This window comes from Pristiophorus japonicus, chromosome 1, assembly GCF_044704955.1.
Source record: "Pristiophorus japonicus isolate sPriJap1 chromosome 1, sPriJap1.hap1, whole genome shotgun sequence".
In the NCBI taxonomy this organism is placed as follows: Eukaryota; Metazoa; Chordata; class Chondrichthyes; family Pristiophoridae; genus Pristiophorus; species Pristiophorus japonicus.
In genome coordinates, this window is record NC_091977.1 from 342,101,004 (window position 1) to 342,120,727 (window position 19,724).

General features: G+C 44.2%; 1 protein-coding gene across 11 annotated transcripts in view; it reads right to left on the reverse strand.

Annotated features, from left to right (window-relative positions):
- Positions 1-19,724, reverse strand: part of LOC139273211 (cAMP-regulated phosphoprotein 21-like) — a 705,332-nt gene that overhangs the window by 442,161 nt on the left and 243,447 nt on the right. Inside the window, exon 3 of one of the 11 annotated variants that reach the window (XM_070889819.1) lies at positions 11,839-11,893. The exons of the other annotated variants lie outside the window; for them this stretch is intronic. The gene's annotated coding sequence lies outside the window, so the exon portion shown is untranslated. The remainder of the gene's footprint in view (positions 1-11,838; positions 11,894-19,724) is intronic. 11 annotated transcript variants of the gene reach the window in all.

Consider the following 19,724-nt stretch of genomic DNA (forward strand, 5'->3'; position numbering starts at 1 on the left):
GTCTTAGGATAAGGGGCCGCCCATTTAGAACTGATATGAGGAGAATTTTTTTTGCTGAGGGTTGTGAATCTGTGGAATTCGCTGTCTCAGAGAGCTGTGGAAGCTGGGACATTAAATAAATTTAAGATAGAAATCGACAGTTTCTTAAACAATATGGGGATAAGGGGTTATGGGGAGCAGGCAGGCAACTGGAGCTGAGACCATGATAGATCAGCCATGATCTTATTGAATGGCGGAGCATGCTCGAGGAGCCGTATGGCCTACTCCTGCTCCTATTTCTTATGTTCTTATCTCCTCGGGGCTGGAGAGGAACTTGGAGTGGGATGGGAAGATCCAGTGGTCATGGTCCACGTAGGTACCAAAATGTGTAGGCAGGACTAAGAAAGAGGTTCTGCTGAGGGAGTATGAACAGCTCGGTGCTAAATTAACCACAAAGATAATAATCTCTGGATTACTACTTGAGCCACGAGCAAATTGGCATAGTGTCAATAAGATCAGAGTTGAATGTGTGGCTCAAAGATTAGTGTGGGAGAAATGGGTTTCAATTTAATGGGGCACTGGCACCAGTACTGGGCAAAGAGGGAGCTGTCCAAGGGGATGAGCTGGGATCAGTGCCCTGGCAAATCGAATAACTAGGGCTGTAGATAGGGCTTTAAACTAAATAGTGGTGATTGGGTGCCGGGGGTGGGGGGGGGGGGGGGGAGGGGGAGTGGATGAGGGTTCAAGTGAGGGAAAATTTAGAAAGTTAAAGAGGAAGGACAAAGCAATAGCACAGGATAGCGATATGTGCACTGATAACCAAAGTGTGACAGGAAGGGACAGAGCATATAAACATAAGAGTGCACCAGCAAATAGGGTCAGAGTAGGGAAAAATGGTAAAAAGACAAAATTAAAGGCTCTTTATTGGAATGCACGCAGCATTCGTGATGGCACAAATAGAAATAAATGGGTATGATCTGATAGCCATTACAGAGACGTGATTGCAAGGTGACCAAGGCTGGGAACTGAATATTCAGGGGATATTGACGTTTCAGAAGGATAGGCAGAAAAGAAAAGGAGGTGGGTTAGCTCTGTTAATACCATCATCATAGGCAGTCCCTCGAATCAAGGAAGACTTGCTTCCACTCTTAGCATGAGTTCTTAGGTAGCTGTACAGTCCAATAAGAGAACCACAGTCTCTGTCGCAGGTGGGACAGATAGTCGTTGAGGGAAAGGGTGGGCAGGGAGCCAGGTTTGCCACACTCTTCTTCTGCTACCTGTGCTTGATTTCTGCATGCTCTCAGCGACAATACTCGAGGAGCTCAGCGCCCTCCCGAATGCACTTCCTCCACTTAGGGCGGTCTATGGCCAGGGACTCCCAGGTGTCAGTGGGGATGTCGAGGAACAAATACAAGGCATGGTGGCAACATCCTCGCTCCAAACACTGGCACCTGCTCGACAATGTCATCGTCCGAGCCAGGAATCGCAAGGATGTGCGCATCACCCGTGCCATCACAGGAGCTAACGACTGCTGGACGGACCACCGCCTAATCTGATCCATCATTGACATCAACATAGCCCCAAAGCGAAGGGGGCAGCAGAAGCAGTGTCGCACATGCCGGGGAACTTAAGGACCAAGCTAAGAGAGCCCTTTACAGTCAGCGCCTCACAGCTAACCTGGCGTGCCTTGATAACCCCGAGATGCAGAATGTCCACAGCGCTTGGTCTGTCCTCCAGGTCTCCATAACCTGCAAAGAGACGCTCGGTCACTCAACCAAGAAACACCAGGACTGGTTTGATGAAAATGGTCGAGAGATTCAAGAACTAATAGATTGCAAGCGCAGGGCATTTCGGAGCCTTAAACAGCAACACAACTCAGGAGCAGCAAAGCAGCATTACAGACGGCTAACTGCTAAGGTCCAACAAAAAACCCGGGACCTAAAGAACAGGTGGTGGGTGGAGAAAGCACAGGAGATACAGCAGCTGGCCGACAGCCATGATGTGCGAGGATTCTTCACCGCAGTCAAGGCCACATACGGACCAAACTCTGTTAATAAAGGATAAGGTCAGTACAGTTGAGAGAAATTATCTTGGCTCGGAAGATCAAGATCAGTTCGGGTGGAGATAAGAGACAGAAGTCACTGATGGGAGTAGTCTATAGACCCCCTAACAGTAGCTACACTGTAGGAGAAAGTATAAATCAAGAAATAATGGAGACTTGTAAGAGAGGTACCGTAATAATCATGGGAAACTTTAATCTTCATATAGATTGGACAAATAGCCTTGAGGACGAGTTCATAGAGTGTATACGGGACAGTTTCTTAGAACAGTTGTAGAACCAACCAGGGAACAGGCTATTTTAGATCTGGTAATGTGTAATTCGGATTAACTAATGATCTTATAGTAAAGGATCCTCTAAAGAAGAGTGATCATAACATGATAAACTGAATGTGAAATTCTGAGGGTGAGAAACTTGGGTCTGAAACTAGTGTCTTAAAGCTAAATAAAGGCAATTACAAAGGTATGAAGATAGAGTTGGCTTAAGTAGACTGGGAAAATACATTAAAAAGTAAGACGGTAGATAAGCAGTGGCAGATATTTAAGGAGATATTTCATAATTCTAAACAAAGATATATTCCATTGAGAAAAGAAACATTTTACAAGAAGGATGAACCATCTGTGGCTAAGTAAGGAAGTAAAGGATGGTATCAAATTGAAAACAAAGGCATACAATGTTGCAAAGATTAGTGGTAGGCCAGAAGATTTTAGAAATCAGAAAAGGATGACTTAAAAAAGAGAGAACAGAGTGAGAGAGTAAACAAGCAAGAAATATAAAACAGACAGTAAGAGTTTCTACAGGTATCTAAAAAGGAAGAGAGCAGCTAAAGTAAATGTTGGTCCCTTAGAGGATGCGACTGGGGAATTAATAATGGGAAACAAGGAAATGGCAGAGACTTTGAACAAATATTTTGTATCTGTCTTCACAGTTGACACGAAAAGCATTCCAGTAATAGTCGAAAATCAGGGAGCAAAAGGGAGGGAGGAAATTAAAACAATTATCACTAGAGAAAAAGTACCAGAAAAACTAATGGGACTAAAGGCTGACAAGTCCCCTGGACCTGATAGCCTGCATCCTAGGGTCTTAAGAGAAGTGGCTGCCGAGATAGTGGATGCATTGGTTATAATCTTCCAAAATTTCCTAGATTCTGGAAAGGTCCCAGCGAATTGGAAAACCGCAAATGTAACACCCATATTCAAAAAAGGAGGGGGACATAAAGCAGGAAACTAGACCAGTTAGCCTAACATTTATTATTGGAGAAATGCTGGAATCCATTATTCAGGAAGTAGGAGCAGGACATTTAGAAAATCATAAGACAATTAAGCAGAGTCAACATGGTTCTATGAGGGAAAGGGAAATCGTGCTTGACAAATTTATGAGTGTTCTTTGAGGATGCAATGAGCAGGATGGATAAATGGGAACTAGTAGATGTAGTGTATTTATATTTCCAAAAGGCATTTGATAAGGTGCCACATAAAAGGTTACTACGCAAGATAAGAGCTCATGGTTTTGGGGTAATATATTAGCATGGATAGAGGATTGACTAACTAACAGAAATCAGAGTCGGGATAAATGGGTCATTTTCATGTTGGCAAACTGTAGCTAGTGGGGTGTCACAGGGGTCAGTGCTGGGCCCTCAATTATTTACAATCTATATTAATGACTTGGATAAAGGGACCGAGTGCATTGTAACCACATTTTCTGATACAAAGATAGAAACATAGAAACATAGAAACATAGAAAATAGGTGCAGGAGTAGGCCATTCGGCCCTTCTAGCCTGCACCGCCATTCAATGAGTTCATGGCTGAACATGCAACTTCAGTACCCCATTCCTGCTTTCTCACCATACCCCTTGATTCCCCTAGTAGTAAGGACTTCATCTAACTCCTTTTTGAATATATTCAGTGAACTGGCCTCAACAACTTTCTGTGGGAGAGAATTCCACAGGTTCACCACTCTCTGGGTGAAGAAATTCCTCCTCATCTCGGTCCTAAATGGCTTACCCCTTATCCTTAGACTGTGTCCCCTGGTTCTGGACTTCCCCAACATTGGGAACATTCTTCCTGCATCTAACCTGTCAAACCCCATCAGAATTTTAAACGTTTCTATGAGGTCCCCTCTCATTCTTCTGAACTCCAGTGAATACAAGCCCAGTTGATGCAGTCTTTCTTGATAGGTCAGTCCCGCCATCCTGGGAATCAGTCTGGTGAACCTTCGCTGCACTCCCTCAATAGCAAGAATGTCCTTCCTCAGGTAAGGAGACCAAAACTGTACACAATACTCCACGTGTGGCCTCACCAAGGCCCTGTACAACTGTAGCAACACCTCCCTGCCCCTGTACTCAAATCCTCTCGCTATGAAGGCCAACATGCCATTTGCTTTCTTAACCGCCTGCTGTACCTGCATGCCAACCTTCAATGACTGATGTACCATGACACCCAGGTCTCTTTGCACCTCCCCTTTTCCTAATCTGTCACCATTCAGATAATAGTCTGTTTTTCTGTTTTTACCACCAAAGTGGATAACCTCACATTTATCCACATTATACTTCATCTGCCATGCATTTGCCCACTCACCTAACCTATCCAAGTCACTCTGCAGCCTCATAGCATTCTCCTCGCAGCTCACACTGCCACCCAACTTAGTGTCATCCGCAAATTTGGCGATACTACATTTAATCCCCTCGTCTAAATCATTAATATATAGTGTAAACAGCTGGGGCCCCAGCACAGAACCTTGCGGTACCCCACTAGTCACTGCCTGCCATTCTGAAAAGTACCCATTTACTCCTACTCTTTGCTTCCTGTCTGACAACCAGTTCTCAATCCATGTCAGCACACTACCCCCAATCCCATGTGCTTTAACTTTGCACATTAATCTCGTGTGGGATCTTGTCGAAAACCTTCTGAAAGTCCAAATATACCACATCAACTGGTTCTCCCTTGTCCACTCTACTGGAAACATCCTCAAAAACTTCCAGAAGATTTGTCAAGCATGATTTCCCTTTCACAAATCCATGCTGACTTGGACCTATCATATCACCTCTTTCCAAATGCACTGCTATGACATCCTTAATAATTGATTCCATCATTTTACCCACGACCGATGTCAGGCTGACCGGTCTATAATTCCCTGTTTTCTCTCTCCCTCCTTTTTTAAAAAGTGGGGTTACATTGGCTACCCTCCACTCGATAGGAACTGATCCAGAGTCAATGGAATGTTGGAAAATGACTGTCAATGCATCCACTATTTCCAAGGCCACTTCCTTAAGTACTCTGGGATGCAGTCCATCAGGCCCTGGGGATTTATCGGCCTTCAATCCCATCAGTTTCCCCAATACAATTTCCCAACTAATAAGGATTTCCCTCAGTTCCTCCTCCTTACTGGACCCTCTGACCCCTTTTATATCCGGAAGGTTGTTTGTGTCCTCCTCAGTGAATACCAAACCAAAGTACTTGTTCAATTGGTCCGCCATTTCTTTGTTCCCCATTATGACTTCCCCTGATTCTGACTGCAGGGGACCTACGTTTGTCTTTACTAACCTTTTTCTCTTTACATATCTATAGAAACTTTAACAATCCGTCTTAATGTTCCCTGCAAGCTTCTTCTCGTACTCCATTTTCCCTGCCCTAATCAAACCCTTTGTCCTCCTCTGCTGAGTTCTAAATTTCTCCCAGTCCCCGGGTACGCTGCTATTTCTGGCCAATTTGTATGCCACTTCCTTGGCTTTAATACTATCCCTGATTTCCCTTGATAGCCACGGTTGAGCCACCTTCCCTTTTTTATTTTTACGCCAGACAGGAATGTACAATTGTTGTAGTTCATCCATGCGGTCTCTAAATGTCTGCCATTGCCCATCCACAGTCAACCCCTTAAGTATCATTTGCCAATCTATCCTAGCCAATTCACGCCTCATACCTTCAAAGTTACCCTTCTTTAAGTTCTGGACCATGGTCTCTGAATTAACTGTTTCATTCTCCATCCTAATGCAGAATTCCACCATATTATGGTCACTCTTCCCCAAGGGGCCTCGCACAACGAGATTGCTAATTAATCCTCTCTCATTACACAACACCCAGTCTAAGATGGCCTCCCCCCTAGTTGGTTCCTCGACATATTGGTCTAAAAAACCATCCCTTATGCACTCCAGGAAATCCTCCTCCACCGTATTGCTTCCAGTTTGGTTAACCCAATCTATGTGCATATTAAAGTCACCCATTATAACTGCTGCACCTTTATTGCACGCACCCCTAATTTCATGTTTGATGCCCTCCCCAACATCACTACTACTGTTTGGAGGTCTGTACACAACTCCCACTAACGTTTTTTGCCCTTTGGTATTCTGCAGCTCTACCCATATAGATTCCACATCGTCCAAGCTAATGTCCTTCTGAACTATTGCCTTAATTTCCTCCTTAACCAGCAATGCTACCCCACCTCCTTTTCCTTTTATTCTATCCTTCCTGAATGTTGAATACCCCTGGATGTTGAGTTCCCAGCCCTGATCATCCTGGAGCCACGTCTCCGTAATCCCAATCACATCATATTTGTTAACATCTATTTGCACAGTTAATTCATCCACCGTATTGCGGATACTCCTTGCATTAAGACACAAAGCCTTCAGGCTTGTTTTTTTAACACCCTTTATCCTTTTAGAATTTTGCTGTACAGTGGCCCTTTTTGTTCTTTGCCTTGGGTTTCTCTGCCCTCCACTTTTCCTCATCTCCTTTCTGTCTTTTGCTTTTGCCTCCTTTTTGTTTCCCTCTGTCTCCCTGCATTGGTACCCATCCCCCTGCCATATTAGTTTAAATCCTCCCCAACAGCACTAGCAAACACTCCCCCTAGGACATTGGTTCCGGTTCTGCCCAGGTGCAGACCGTCCTTTTTGTACTGGTCCCACCTCCCCCAGAACCGGTCCCAATGCCCCAGGAATTTGAATCTCTCCCTGCTGCACCACTGCTCAAGCCACGTATTCATCTGCGCTATCCTGCGATTCCTACTCTGACTATCACGTGGCACTGGTAGCAATCCCGAGTTTACTACTTTTGAGGTCCTACTTTTTAATTTAGCTCCTAGCTCAAATTCATTTCGTAGGACCTCATCCCTTTTTTTTAAAACCTATGTCGTTGGTACCAATGTGCACCACGACAACTGGCTGATCTCCCTCCCTTTTTAGAATGTCCTGCACCCGCTCCGAGACATCCTTGACCCTTGCACCAGGGAGGCAACATACCATCCTGGAGTCTCGGTTGCGGCCGCAGAAACGCCTATCTATTCCCCTCACCATTGAATCCCCTATCACTACCGCTCTCCCACTCTTTTTTCTGCCCTCCTGTGCAACAGAGCCAGCCAGGGTGCCATGAACTTGGCTGCTGCTGCCCTCCCCTGATGAGTCATCCCCCTCAACAGTACCCAAAGCAGTGTATCTGTTTTGCAGGGGGATGACCACAGGGGACTCCTGCACTACCTTCCTTGCACTGCTCTTCCTGTTGGTCTTCCATTCCCTATCTGGCTGTGGACCCTTTCCCTGCGGTACGACCAACTCGCTACACGTGATACTCACGTCATTCTCAGCATCGTGGATGCTCCAGAGTGAATCCACCCTCAGCTCCAACTCCGCAACGCGGACCGTCAGGAGCTGGAGGTGGATACACTTCCTGCACACATAGTCGATAGGTGGGAAAGCAAGTTGTGAGGATGGCACAGAGAGTCTGCAAAGGTTAAGTGAGTGGGCACACATTTGACAGATGTTGTATAATGCGGAAAAATGTGAGGTTATCCACTTTGGTAGGAAGAATAGAAAAGCAAAATATTTTTTTCAATTGACAGACTACAGAATGCTGCGGTACAGAGAGATATGGGTGTCCTCGTACATGAAACACAAAAAGTTAACAGGTATAGCAAGTACCGTATATACTCGCGTATCCTACGATCTCACGTATCATGCGACCCCTAAATTTTCGTCCCCAAAACATGATTTTATCATATATCTCATGTATCATGCGAGTCACTTTTTTGAGATACCAGATGCCACTAGGCTAGGCTTTCAAACAAGTTTAACTAGTACCCAACACGTAACAAGTACCCTAACACACAACAACGATCGAATACAGACCTTAACAACCGAATCATGAAACATCGAGTGGATTCTGTTGTGAAAGCTGTTCGCGAATCGAACACCGATATAGCAATCATTCCAGCTGGCTTGACTAGCGTCGTTCAGCCACTTGACGTATCCATTAATAAGCCATTTAAAGACAATATAAGAAAGAAATGGAATGACTGGATGATGGAAGGAGAGAAATCATTTACGAAGGGAGGGAATATGAAGGCTCCAGATTTGCCTCTACTGTCTTTGCAGGTAAAAGAAGCATGGGCTGAGATAGATGGAGATTTGATTGTTAAAGCCTCTAATAATGCAGCAAACTTCAGAGGGAGTTGTGGGTGGCGATCTCTAGACCACAGCAAAGATACAGTACAAGTGACAATAGAGGCTGCAATCCAGCCCAGGAGATACCTGCCGAGATTCAGCATGGATACGGTCTGCTTAACAGCCTAATCTTGGCCAGCACTTCACACCCGCAAATTTAGTATCTCACGTATCATGCTACCCCCCAAATTTAGGTTACAATTTAGGTCTTCAAAAGTCGCATGATACGCGAGTATATACGGTAATTAGGAAGGCAAATGGAATGTTGGCCTTTGTTGCAAGGGCGATGGAGTATAAAATTAGGGAAGTGTTGCTACAATTGTACTGTGGGTGAGACCACATCTAGAGTACTGCGTACAGGATATACTTGCATTGGAGGCAGTTCAGAGAAGGTTCACTAGGTTGATTCCTGGGATGAAGGAGTTGTCTTATAAGGAAAGGTTGAGCAGATTGGGCCTGTACTCATTGGAGTTTAGAAGAAGGAGAGGATATCTTATTGAAACATATAAGATTCTGAGGGGGCTTGACAGGGTAGATGCTGTGAGGATGTTTCCCTCATGGGGGAATCTAGAATTAGGGGGTATAGTTTCAGAATAAGGGATCGCCCATTTAAGATGGAGATGAGGAGGAATTTCTTTTCTCAGAGGGTCGTGAATCTTTGGAATTCTCTAACCCAGAGAGCTGTGGAGGCTGGATCAGTGAATATATTCAAGGATGAGACAAACTCTTGAACTGTAGGGGAGTCCAGGGTTATGGAAAACAGGCAGGAAAGTGGAATTGAGGTCAAGATCAGATCAGCCATGATTTTATTGAATGGTGGAGCAAGCTCGAAGGGTCGTATGGCCTACTTCTGCTCCTATTTCTGATGATCTTATGTTCTTATTCACAAGGGAAGATACAAGCAACATGGCCTCCTCAAACAGAGATGACATAAGTAAAATTAATGACTGATAAAGATGAGATTGCAGTCCTGCATTAAGCTCAAAACTACTAAACAAATCCCAGCAATAGATGGTATTTAGCCAAGAATGCTATGAGAAATGAAGCATCATTTGTGAAGCATTAACGATCACGAGGGAGTCACTGGACACTGGGAAGGTACGCAAGGCTTGGAAACAGGACAACATGGTGCCTATATTAAAAATGGGAAATAAAACCAACATAGGCAACTGCAAACCCATCAGTCTGACTTCATGCCCATGTAAAATAATGGAACCGATTATCAGAAGTAAACTTAAATATAATCTGCACAATAATGACACGAGATGCTGCCGAGTTTAATGGCAGGACCTTATTATAATTTTCACTCCATTTCCCACCCAGCAATCAGATTGACACAAGCTGGCCGGCTGGGAAAGCCAGCCGTAGAAGGCTGTAGTCAGGGACCGTTGGAGATGATATCCGACAACCGGTGTTGATCCGGGGGGGGGGGGGGGGGGTTCAGCGGTTAGTCGGAAAGGCAATCGGGAGGACCGGCAAAGGGCAAAGGTCGCGGGGCTGGGGGAGGGAGGGAGATTAAAACTCCAACTCCTCCCCTCCCCCTCCCTATAGTCTTCGTAAACTTGAATTTCACCTATACTGAGCAACAATCTATACAGCCATTGCAAGACATTCCAGCATTGGAAGAAGTGTAGAGAAGAGCCACCAAGAAAGGAAATGTTCAGGAGGTGATCCGTATCTAAGATAGTTAACAGTACACAAAATGTAAATGCAAAGAATTGCTTCAAAGTAAACTTTGTGAATAGGGCAAGAGATACAATCTATATGGATTTATAGATTGCTGCTCAATATAGTTTGGACATGTTGAAGGTCAAATCTACAAAGACTCTGGAGGGGGGAGGGGGAGGAGGACAAGACAGTTTTAAACTCCGCCAACCCTTCGATGTTTCCCAGTCCCCCCTCCCCTCCCCTCCCGGATTGCCAGTCGACTTCTCGCCCCAGCCCCCATCACCGCAATGTTTCCCGGTCCCCCCTCCCTCCCGACTGCCGACCTGATATTCCCCCCCAAATCTCACTGTTTTGGATGGTCCCCCCTCCTCCCAGGTTCAAGCGAGTAAAGGGGAGGTTTAGGACTGATATCAGTAAATTCTTCTCCACACAAAGTGATCAGCACATAGAATGGACTTTTAGTTGAGGCATACAGCCAAAAATCTCAACCATTGAAGAACCAATTAGGTGCTGCACTGTGGATCTGTACAGCAACTCTGGATGAACTAAGACAGGTCGAACAGACACCCATCTCCATAATTATGGTGACCTTCCCTCACCTCTCTCTCAGCCCTTCTTCACTTGTTCTCTCCTTTGAATTTCCTTCATTTTTCATTCTCTTCTCATTCCTCTTTCATATCTTGGTGCATTATGGCAGGTGGGCAAGATAGGAAGCACTCAGTGACTAGCCAAATCAGGAAGCTCTCTGACTCGACAGATAAATGAACAGGGGAGCCCTGGAATCACTTAATGGAGGTCAGTTCGGAGGCACGTGGTAGATAAGCAAATAGGCTGTTAAGACTTCGGGCAGGCAAGTCTACAGGTGGGCTGGGGAGCACTTGAAGCAGACAGATGCAGATGGGCTAGAAACCATTCAGTGCATGTAGGCAAATAAGCAGTTTTGTACCTTCTGCAAATTTAGCGATATGCTTCTGATCCCTAGTTTCAGGTCATTTATTAATATATTAAACAAAAGAGGTCTCAAAACAGACCCCCAACGGACCCAACTGGTAACATTCTCCCAGTCTGAAGACAGTCCCTTTATCACCACCCCGAGTTCTATTGGCCAATCAATTACTTATCCATTGTAAAATATTTACACTGATACCCACTTTCTTTATCTTCAGTACCAGCCTTTTCAGAGTTACTGCATCAAAGACCTTACTAAAATCCAAGTACACCACATGCACTGCCATACCCCTATCATGCTCCTTTGAGTCGTACAGGCAAAAATCTCAATCATTTAAGAACCAATTGGATTCTGCACTGTGGGTCAATTAGATTGGCAAGAAATCCCATTCATGAATCCATATTAATGATCTTTTATGATTTTATTTCTAGCCAGCTACTCCAGAATTATTATTTTTAAAAGTAAGGGTTTCCATAACTTTACCCATTATGGACGTCAAACTCACTGGTCTATATTTTCCTGGGGCATTTTTGCTGCCTTTTATAGAAGTAGGAGTAATATGTGTCTTTCTCCAATCCACAGACACCTCCCCAGTATTTAGTAATATCTGGGAGATTTGTACGAGAGTTCCTACAATTTCCTTCTTTAGTTCCTTAAGGCATTATAGCCGGCCCCTGAGATTTAATTATCTTAAGTTTGCACAACTGTTCAGCAACCATGCTCGTAGTAATGCGAATAGTATGATAACTTACCTCAGCAACAACCTCTACTTCAATTTTCAGATCGAATAAGTGATCTGTCTCCTTCCTTGGGAAAAATCATATTTACATATCTGTAGCCTGTGTAGCATCAGTTGTTATTTAATATTGCAATATATAATCATAGAACGATACAGTACAGAAGAATGTAATTTGGCCATTGTGCCTGTGCCAGCTCTTTGGTAGAGCTATCCAATTAATTCCACTCCCCTGCTCTTTCCCCATATCGCCCTGGAAATGTGTTTCCTTCAAGTATATATCCAATTCCCTTTTGAATGTTACTGTTGAATCTGTTTCCACCAGCCTTTCAGGCAGTGCATTCCAGATCACAACAACTCGCTGTGTTCCTCATGTTGTCTCTGGTTCTTTTGCCAATCTGTGTCCTCTGGTTATAAACCCTTCTGCCACTGGAAACAGTTATGCCCTACTGACCATCAAAACGGTTCATGATTTTGAACACTTCTATTAAATCCCCTCTTAACCTTCTGTGCTCGAAGAACAACCCCAGTTTCACCAATCTCTTCATATAACTGAAGTCCCTTACCCCTGGTACTATTCGCGTAAAATCGTAAGTACAGTAAAAGAGCAGCTGATCGTAAAAGCGAGAGCAACCACTGGCACAGGTACAATGGGCCGAAGCAAAATATCTATGCTATCTGTCAGCAGTATTTCTAACTGAAGGTATCCATAGTCCATAATTCATATAATGTTCGATGTTCTTATTGCTTCCTTTCATTACTGGAACTTTTTTTTGTTATTGTACTCTATTTCAAATACAAATAACACAATCAGAAAGGTTCTTTAGAGCTGGTGACATTCTCTCACCATTTAATGTACAATATCCCAAGCAATACTACACAATTATAAATAAAGTGAAGAGAGAAGGTCTCCTTGTCACGGCAACCCATAAATAATTGGCCGAGCACTGTCCTACCTAATTATTTCAAAAACAGATCCCTCGATTCCCTGAACACACAGCACATTCACTGCAGCAATGTCTCATTGTCAGCATGAAGAAAATAGGATTGTCTAAAATTTTCAATTTTAGCAATAAGCAAGTACACTCTAAATGCTACAAATTAAAAATTTTTTTAAGGGATATAATTACATATTGGCACTCTGGGGAAATTGTGTTAGAACAGTATTCAGCCAACAACATTGCTGGATTAGCAACGTTCCATGAAATTGTTTGCTTTCCATCATGTTTTACCTTTTGAAACATAGAAACATAGAAAATAGGTGCAGGAGCAGGCCATTCAGCCCTTCTAGCCTGCACCGCCATTCAATGAGTTCATGGCTGAACATGAAACTTCAGTACCCCATTCCTGCTTTCTCGCCATACCCCTTGATCCCCCGAGTAGTAAGGATTCCATCTAACTCCCTTTTGAATATATTTAGTGAATTGGCCTCAACTACTTTCTGTGGTAGAGAATTCCACAGGTTCACCACTCTCTGGGTGAAGAAGTTTCTCCTCATCTCGGTCCTAAATGGCTTACCCCTGATCCTTAGACTGTGACCCCTGGTTCTGGATTTCCCCAAAATTGGGAACATTCTTCTTGCATCTAACCTGTCTAAACCCGTCAGAATTTTAAACGTTTCTATGAGGTCCCCTCTCATTCTTCTGAACTGCAGTGAATACAAGCCCAGTTGATCCAGTCTTTCTTGATAGGTCAGTCCCACCATCCCGGGAATCAGTCTGGTGAATCTTCGCTGCACTCCCTCAATAGCAAGAATGTCCTTCCTCAAGTTAGGAGACCAAAATTGTACACAATACTCCAGGTGTGGCCTCACCAAGGCCCTGTACAACTGTAGCAACACCTCCCTGCCCCTGTACTCAAATCCTCTCGCTATGAAGGCCAACATGCCATTTGCTTTCTTAACCGCCTGCTGTACCTGCATGCCAACCTTCAATGACTGATGTACCATGACACCCAGGTTTCGTTGCACCTTCCCTTTTCCTAATCTGTCACCATTCAGATAATAGTCTGTCTCTCTGTTTTTACCACCAAAGTGGATAACCTCACATTTATCCACATTATACTTCATCTGCCATTCATTTGCCCACTCATCTAACCTATCCAAGTCACTCTGCAGCCTCATAACATTCTCCTCGCAGCTCACACTGCCACCCAACTTAGTGTCATCCGCAAATTTGGAGATACTACATTTAATCCCCTCATCTAAATCATTAATGTACAATGTAAACAGCTGGGGCCCCAGCACAGAACCTTGCAGTACCCCACTAGTCACTGCCTGCCATTCTGAAAAGTACCCATTTACTCCTACTCTTTGCTTCCTGTCTGACAACCAGTTCTCAATCCACGTCAGCACACTACCCCCAATCCCATGTGCTTTAACTTTGCACATTAATCTCTTGGGTGGGACCTTGTCGAAAGCCTTCTGAAAGTCCAAATACACCACATCAACTGGTTCTCCTTTGTCCACTTTACTGGAAACATCCTCAAAAAATTCCAGAAGATTTGTCAAGCATGATTTCCCTTTCACAAATCCATGCTGACTTGGACCTATCATGTCACCATTTTCCAAATGCGCTGCTATGACATCCTTAATAATTGATTCCATCATTTTACCCACTACTGAGGTCAGGCTGACCGGTATATAATTCCCTGTTTTCTCTCTCCCTCCTTTTTTAAAAAGTGCGGTTACATTGGCTACCCACCACTCGATAGGAATTGATCCAGAGTCAATGGAATGTTGGAAAATGACTGTCAATGCATCCGCTATTTCCAAGGCCACCTCCTTAAGTCCATCAGGCCCTGGGGATTTATCGGCCTTCAATCCCATCAATTTCCCCAACACAATTTCCCGACTAATAAAGATTTCCCTCAGTTCCTCCTCCTTACTAGACCCTCTGACCCCTTTTATATCTGGAAGGTTGTTTGTGTCCTCCTCAGTGAATACCGAACCAAAGTACTTGTTCAATTGGTCTGCCATTTCTTTGTTCCCCGTTATGACTTCCCCTGATTCTGACTGCAGGGGACCTACGTTTGTCTTTACTAACCTTTTTCTCTTTACATACCGATAGAAACTTTTGCAATCCGCCTTAATGTTCCCTGCAAGCTTCTTCTCGTACTCCATTTTCCCTGCCCTAATCAAACCCTTTGTCCTCCTCTGCTGAGTTCTAAATTTCTCCCAGTCCCCGGGTTCGCTGCTATTTCTGGCCAATTTGTATGCCACTTCCTTGGCTTTAATACTATCCCTGATTTCCCTTGATAGCCACGGTTGAGCCACCTTCCCTTTTTTATTTTTACGCCAGACAGGAATGTACAATTGTTGTAATTCATCCATGCGGTCTCTAAATGTCTGCCATTGCCCATCCACAGTCAACCCCTTAAGTATCATTCGCCAATCTATCCTAGCCAATTCACGCCTCATACCTTCAAAGTTACCCTTCTTTAAGTTCTGGACCATGGTCTCTGAATTAACTGTATCATTCTCCATCCTAATGCAGAATTCCACCATATTATGGTCACTCTTCCCCAAGGGGCCTCGCACAATGAGATTGCTAATTAATCCTCTCTCATTACACAACACCCAGTCTAAGATGGCCTCCCCCCTAGTTGGTTCCTCGACATATTGGTCTAAAAAACCATCCCTTATGCACTCCAGGAAATCCTCCTCCACCGTATTGCTTCCAGTTTGGCAAGCCCAAGCTATGTGCATATTAAAGTCACCCATTATAACTGCTGCACCTTTATTGCATGCACCTCTAATTTCCTGTTTGATGCCCTCCCCAACATCACTACTACTGTTTGGAGGTCTGTACACAACTCCCACTAACGTTTTTTGCCCTTTGGTGTTCTGCAGCTCTACCCATATAGATTCCACATCATCCAAGCTAATGTCTTTCCTAACTATTGCATGTTACTATAATTAATAAGGTGGCATTCAAGGTATTGGCATCTTGAACATTTAAGAGGGCTACTTCTGTCTCTGCATAATGGGAATTAATATAACCTTACATATTTGGAATGATACCTAGTTTCTTAAATATTGTACTCTATTCATATAAAGCAGTAAAGAAATTCATGGAGATGTCAGACTCTCATTCAAAAGGTTTATTACCAGCATCATAGGACTATCTGTATGTGGCCGGAGGCCTCAAAAAGGAGGTACTGTGCTCACATATGTGTGGAGCTCAGATTGTCGGCAAGGAGGACAGAGGTAACATAGAAACATAGAAAATAGGTGCAGGAGTAGGCCATTCGGCCCTTCAAGCCGGCATCTCCATTCAATATGATCATGAGGTTATTTGAGTGTGTCAGTATAGGGTTAACAGATTAATTGTTATTTGAACTCAATATACACTCCCTCCATCGTCAGCACACTGTGACTGCAGTACATACAATCTATAGGGTGCACTGGAGCAACTCACCAAGGTCGACAGCATCTCCCTCCCCTGTGATCTCTACCACCTACATGTTCCCCTCCAAGTCACACTCCATCCTAATGTAATATAGCGTTATTCCTACATCATTGCTGGGTCAATAGCCTGGAACTCCTTGCCTAACGTCATTGTGGGAGTACCATCACTATGAGGACTGCAACAATTCAAAGAGAAGGACCACCACCACCTTTTCAGGGCAATTCGGAATGAGCAATAAGGACGGCATTGCAAGTGCTGCTCACATCCAGAGAACAAAGACTGTTAGCACCAAGAGTGGCCCAGAAGGAAAGGGTTGACCTCGGAGGGTTGGTCCAGAGTTTACGAACATATCGTTGGTAAGATTATGGTAAATGTAATTTTTTTTGTTAATTATGTAATTCTTAATCAATTTACATTACAAATATAATTGTCAGAAAGAAGTAACTAGGTCACAGAAACTACTTTGAAAAGAAGTGTGAGCAATCTGATTGATAGTTTTCCTCACCTGTCTAGTGAATACAAATGATGTTGAAGAACATAAGAAATAGGAGCAGAAGTTGTTCCTGCGGCCGCTCGAGCCTGCTCTGCCATTCAATAACATGGCTAACTTCTACATCAACGTCACTTTCCTACCCTATCCCTTGATTCTTAGTGCCCAAAAATCTATCAATCTCAGTCTTAACTGTAAGAGAAAAGAAAGTCTTGCATTTATATAGCACCTTTCATGACCACTGGACATCTCAAAGCATTTTACAGCCAATTAAGTACTTTTGAAGTGTAGTCACTGTTGTAATGTAGGAATGTACATAACAACTGAGCATCCACAACCCTCTAGGGTAGAGAATTCCAAAGATTCACAACCTTTTGAGTGAAAACATTTCTGTTGATCTCAGTGCTAAATGGCTGACCCTCTAGCCGGGGGAAAACAGCCCTAAACAATTTTAAGTAGAAACTTTAAATCAAGTGCCCCCTTTTGGCACTATTACCCACAAATTTCCAAATAAAACTTTAACGGAAACTTAGATCAAATTAAAATCAGGGGTGATGATGCACTCCAGTCCCTCCAGCGCTCACCTCTCGCAGAACGCCACAAGCGTACCGATGGACACCGTATGCTCCATCTCCAGGGACACCCTGGCTCGAAAATAACTACAGAAGAGGGGCAGGCAGTCGGGCTGAATGACCCCTTGACTGCCCGCTGCCTGGACCAGTTAATGTCCACCTTGGCCAAGCCCAGTAGTAGTCCTACGAGGAGGTCTTCTGACCTGCCCGCTCCCCTCCGCATAGGTTGCTCAAAGATCAGGAGTGTGGGACTGAAGTGCAACCAGAATTTGAGGAGCAGCCCCTTCAAATATTGGAACAGGGACTGCAACCTGACACACTCCACATAAACTTGGAACATGGACTCTTCCAGACCGCAAAAATTACAGGCGGCCTGGGAGTCCCTGAACCGACTTAAAAACAGATTGCACGGGACAGCCCCTTGCAACACCCTCCAGGCCAAATCCCCAATAAACAAAGGTAGGTCTCCCACGTAGAGAGCACTCCATTGGGGACCCCACCTCCTCCGGATGGCGCCATGGCATGTCCAGATGACAGACGAGGATGGCAAAGTGGAGCGTGTGCAAGAGCAGCCTGTACAGGAATCCCCTCCGCGCAGAACTGAAAGGCACAGAGATTTCCCGGAAAACGCTCAAGTTGTAAGGCGCCGGCTCCCGAGGGAGGTTTCGGGGCTTGGTGCCAATGAGGAATTCTGTCCGGAGAGGGTCAGTTCGGATGGGATCGCCCTACGTGCTTGAGCCTCCTTGACGCACCTAATGGAGTCAGGGCCCAGTGCCGTTTTTAGCGACTCGATGGCCCAGGATAGGCGCCGTGCCAGCTCCTCTGGCGCCATCCAGCCTGCTCCTCCGGCATCCAGTAGTTCCCTGACCCCGGTCACCATGCCAAACACAGCTCTCTCGTCCACCTGCCACCTAAAACCGCGCTCATGGAGGTACGGATTCCTGAGCAGCGGCTCCCGAAGGACAGTCGCCACTCCAGATGGGGGAGAATTGCACTTGGTGGCGACGCTGTTCCAGACCCTGATGAGTTCCTGGTAAAAGACAGGCAGCCACCACATAGTGGTCTGGACGCTTCCCAGGTTTACAAACAGGAGCTGCGTGTCATAATTGAGGCAGAAGAAATACATCGCCAGAGCACATCATCTAGGAGGATGCTCGATGTACAGGTATCTCTGCAAGGTCTGAAGACGGAAAGCCCCTTCAGAATCTCTCATTTTTCTAAACTCTACAGAGTAAGTCCATTCTAATCAATCTCTCCTCACAGGACCACCCTCTCATCCTAGGAATCAATCTACTGAACCTTTGTTGCAGCCCCTCTAAAAGCAAGTATATCCTTCCTTGGGTAAGACGACCAAAATTGTACACAGTACTCCAGGTGTGGTCTCTCATTTAATTGCTTTACATTTATTCAATGGATTGTGTGAGTGTATCAGTATGTTTAACTTAACAGATATTAGTTATTTGAGCCTATGACAAAAATATGACCACACTTTTAAAAGTGTGATGCCCTATGAACACATGTGCTTCCTCCCACCCCTCTTCCTCTAACTTTATCAGCATACACTTCTATTCCTTTCTCCCTCATGTACACATCTATCTTCGATTAGTATTTAATCTAACCCTATGGAATCTGTTGGTTTGAGTCAATAATTAAGGAAGAAGGAAGCACAATCCTAATGATCCTTTAAGAGTCGACTGAACAATAAAACAAATCTTATAGAATCATAGAATGGTTACAGCATGGAAGAAGGCCATTCAGTCCGTGGAGCCCGTTCACCCAGTAATAGTAGATACAATTAATGATATAGCAGCGCATGAAACGAGCCCAGAGTCAGCAAGTTCACCTCATTCTGCAATAATGTCTCAAAAAAAAGCAAACTCTCATTATTCAGATATCCAGGTCATCTGAACATGCTTGCAACCACAGTGAAGCTACAGGCTATGGCTCATAGCAGCACAAATTTCCACTTCCTCAGTATCTGTGAACACTATAGGATACAGGACTTTACAGTGTCATTATGCAACTATTCAGTTGCTTCAGATCTGCACAGCACATTAGCAACTACCAAACCATACACAACAATCCCCACAAAAGGGTGAAATAACCCTTTGGTGGATCATTGCACCTGAAATAAATCTTCACATTTTGTGTAGCTTCTTTGGATTCAAAGGATTAAAATTTCAGTATTTCTGACAATGGATTTCACCATATATTGATAATTCGTTGAAGGAAGAGTTGCATATCCAAGTTTACAGATGGCAATAAGTTAGGAGAGACAGTAGGTTGTGTAGATGGGAGCAGCAATTTACAAAGGGACATAGACAGATTAAGTGAGTGGGCAAAACTGTGGTAGAGAGAGTTTAATGTAGGGAAATGTGAGGTCATCCACTTTGGATCCAAGAAAGATAAATTGGAATATTTTCTTTAGGGC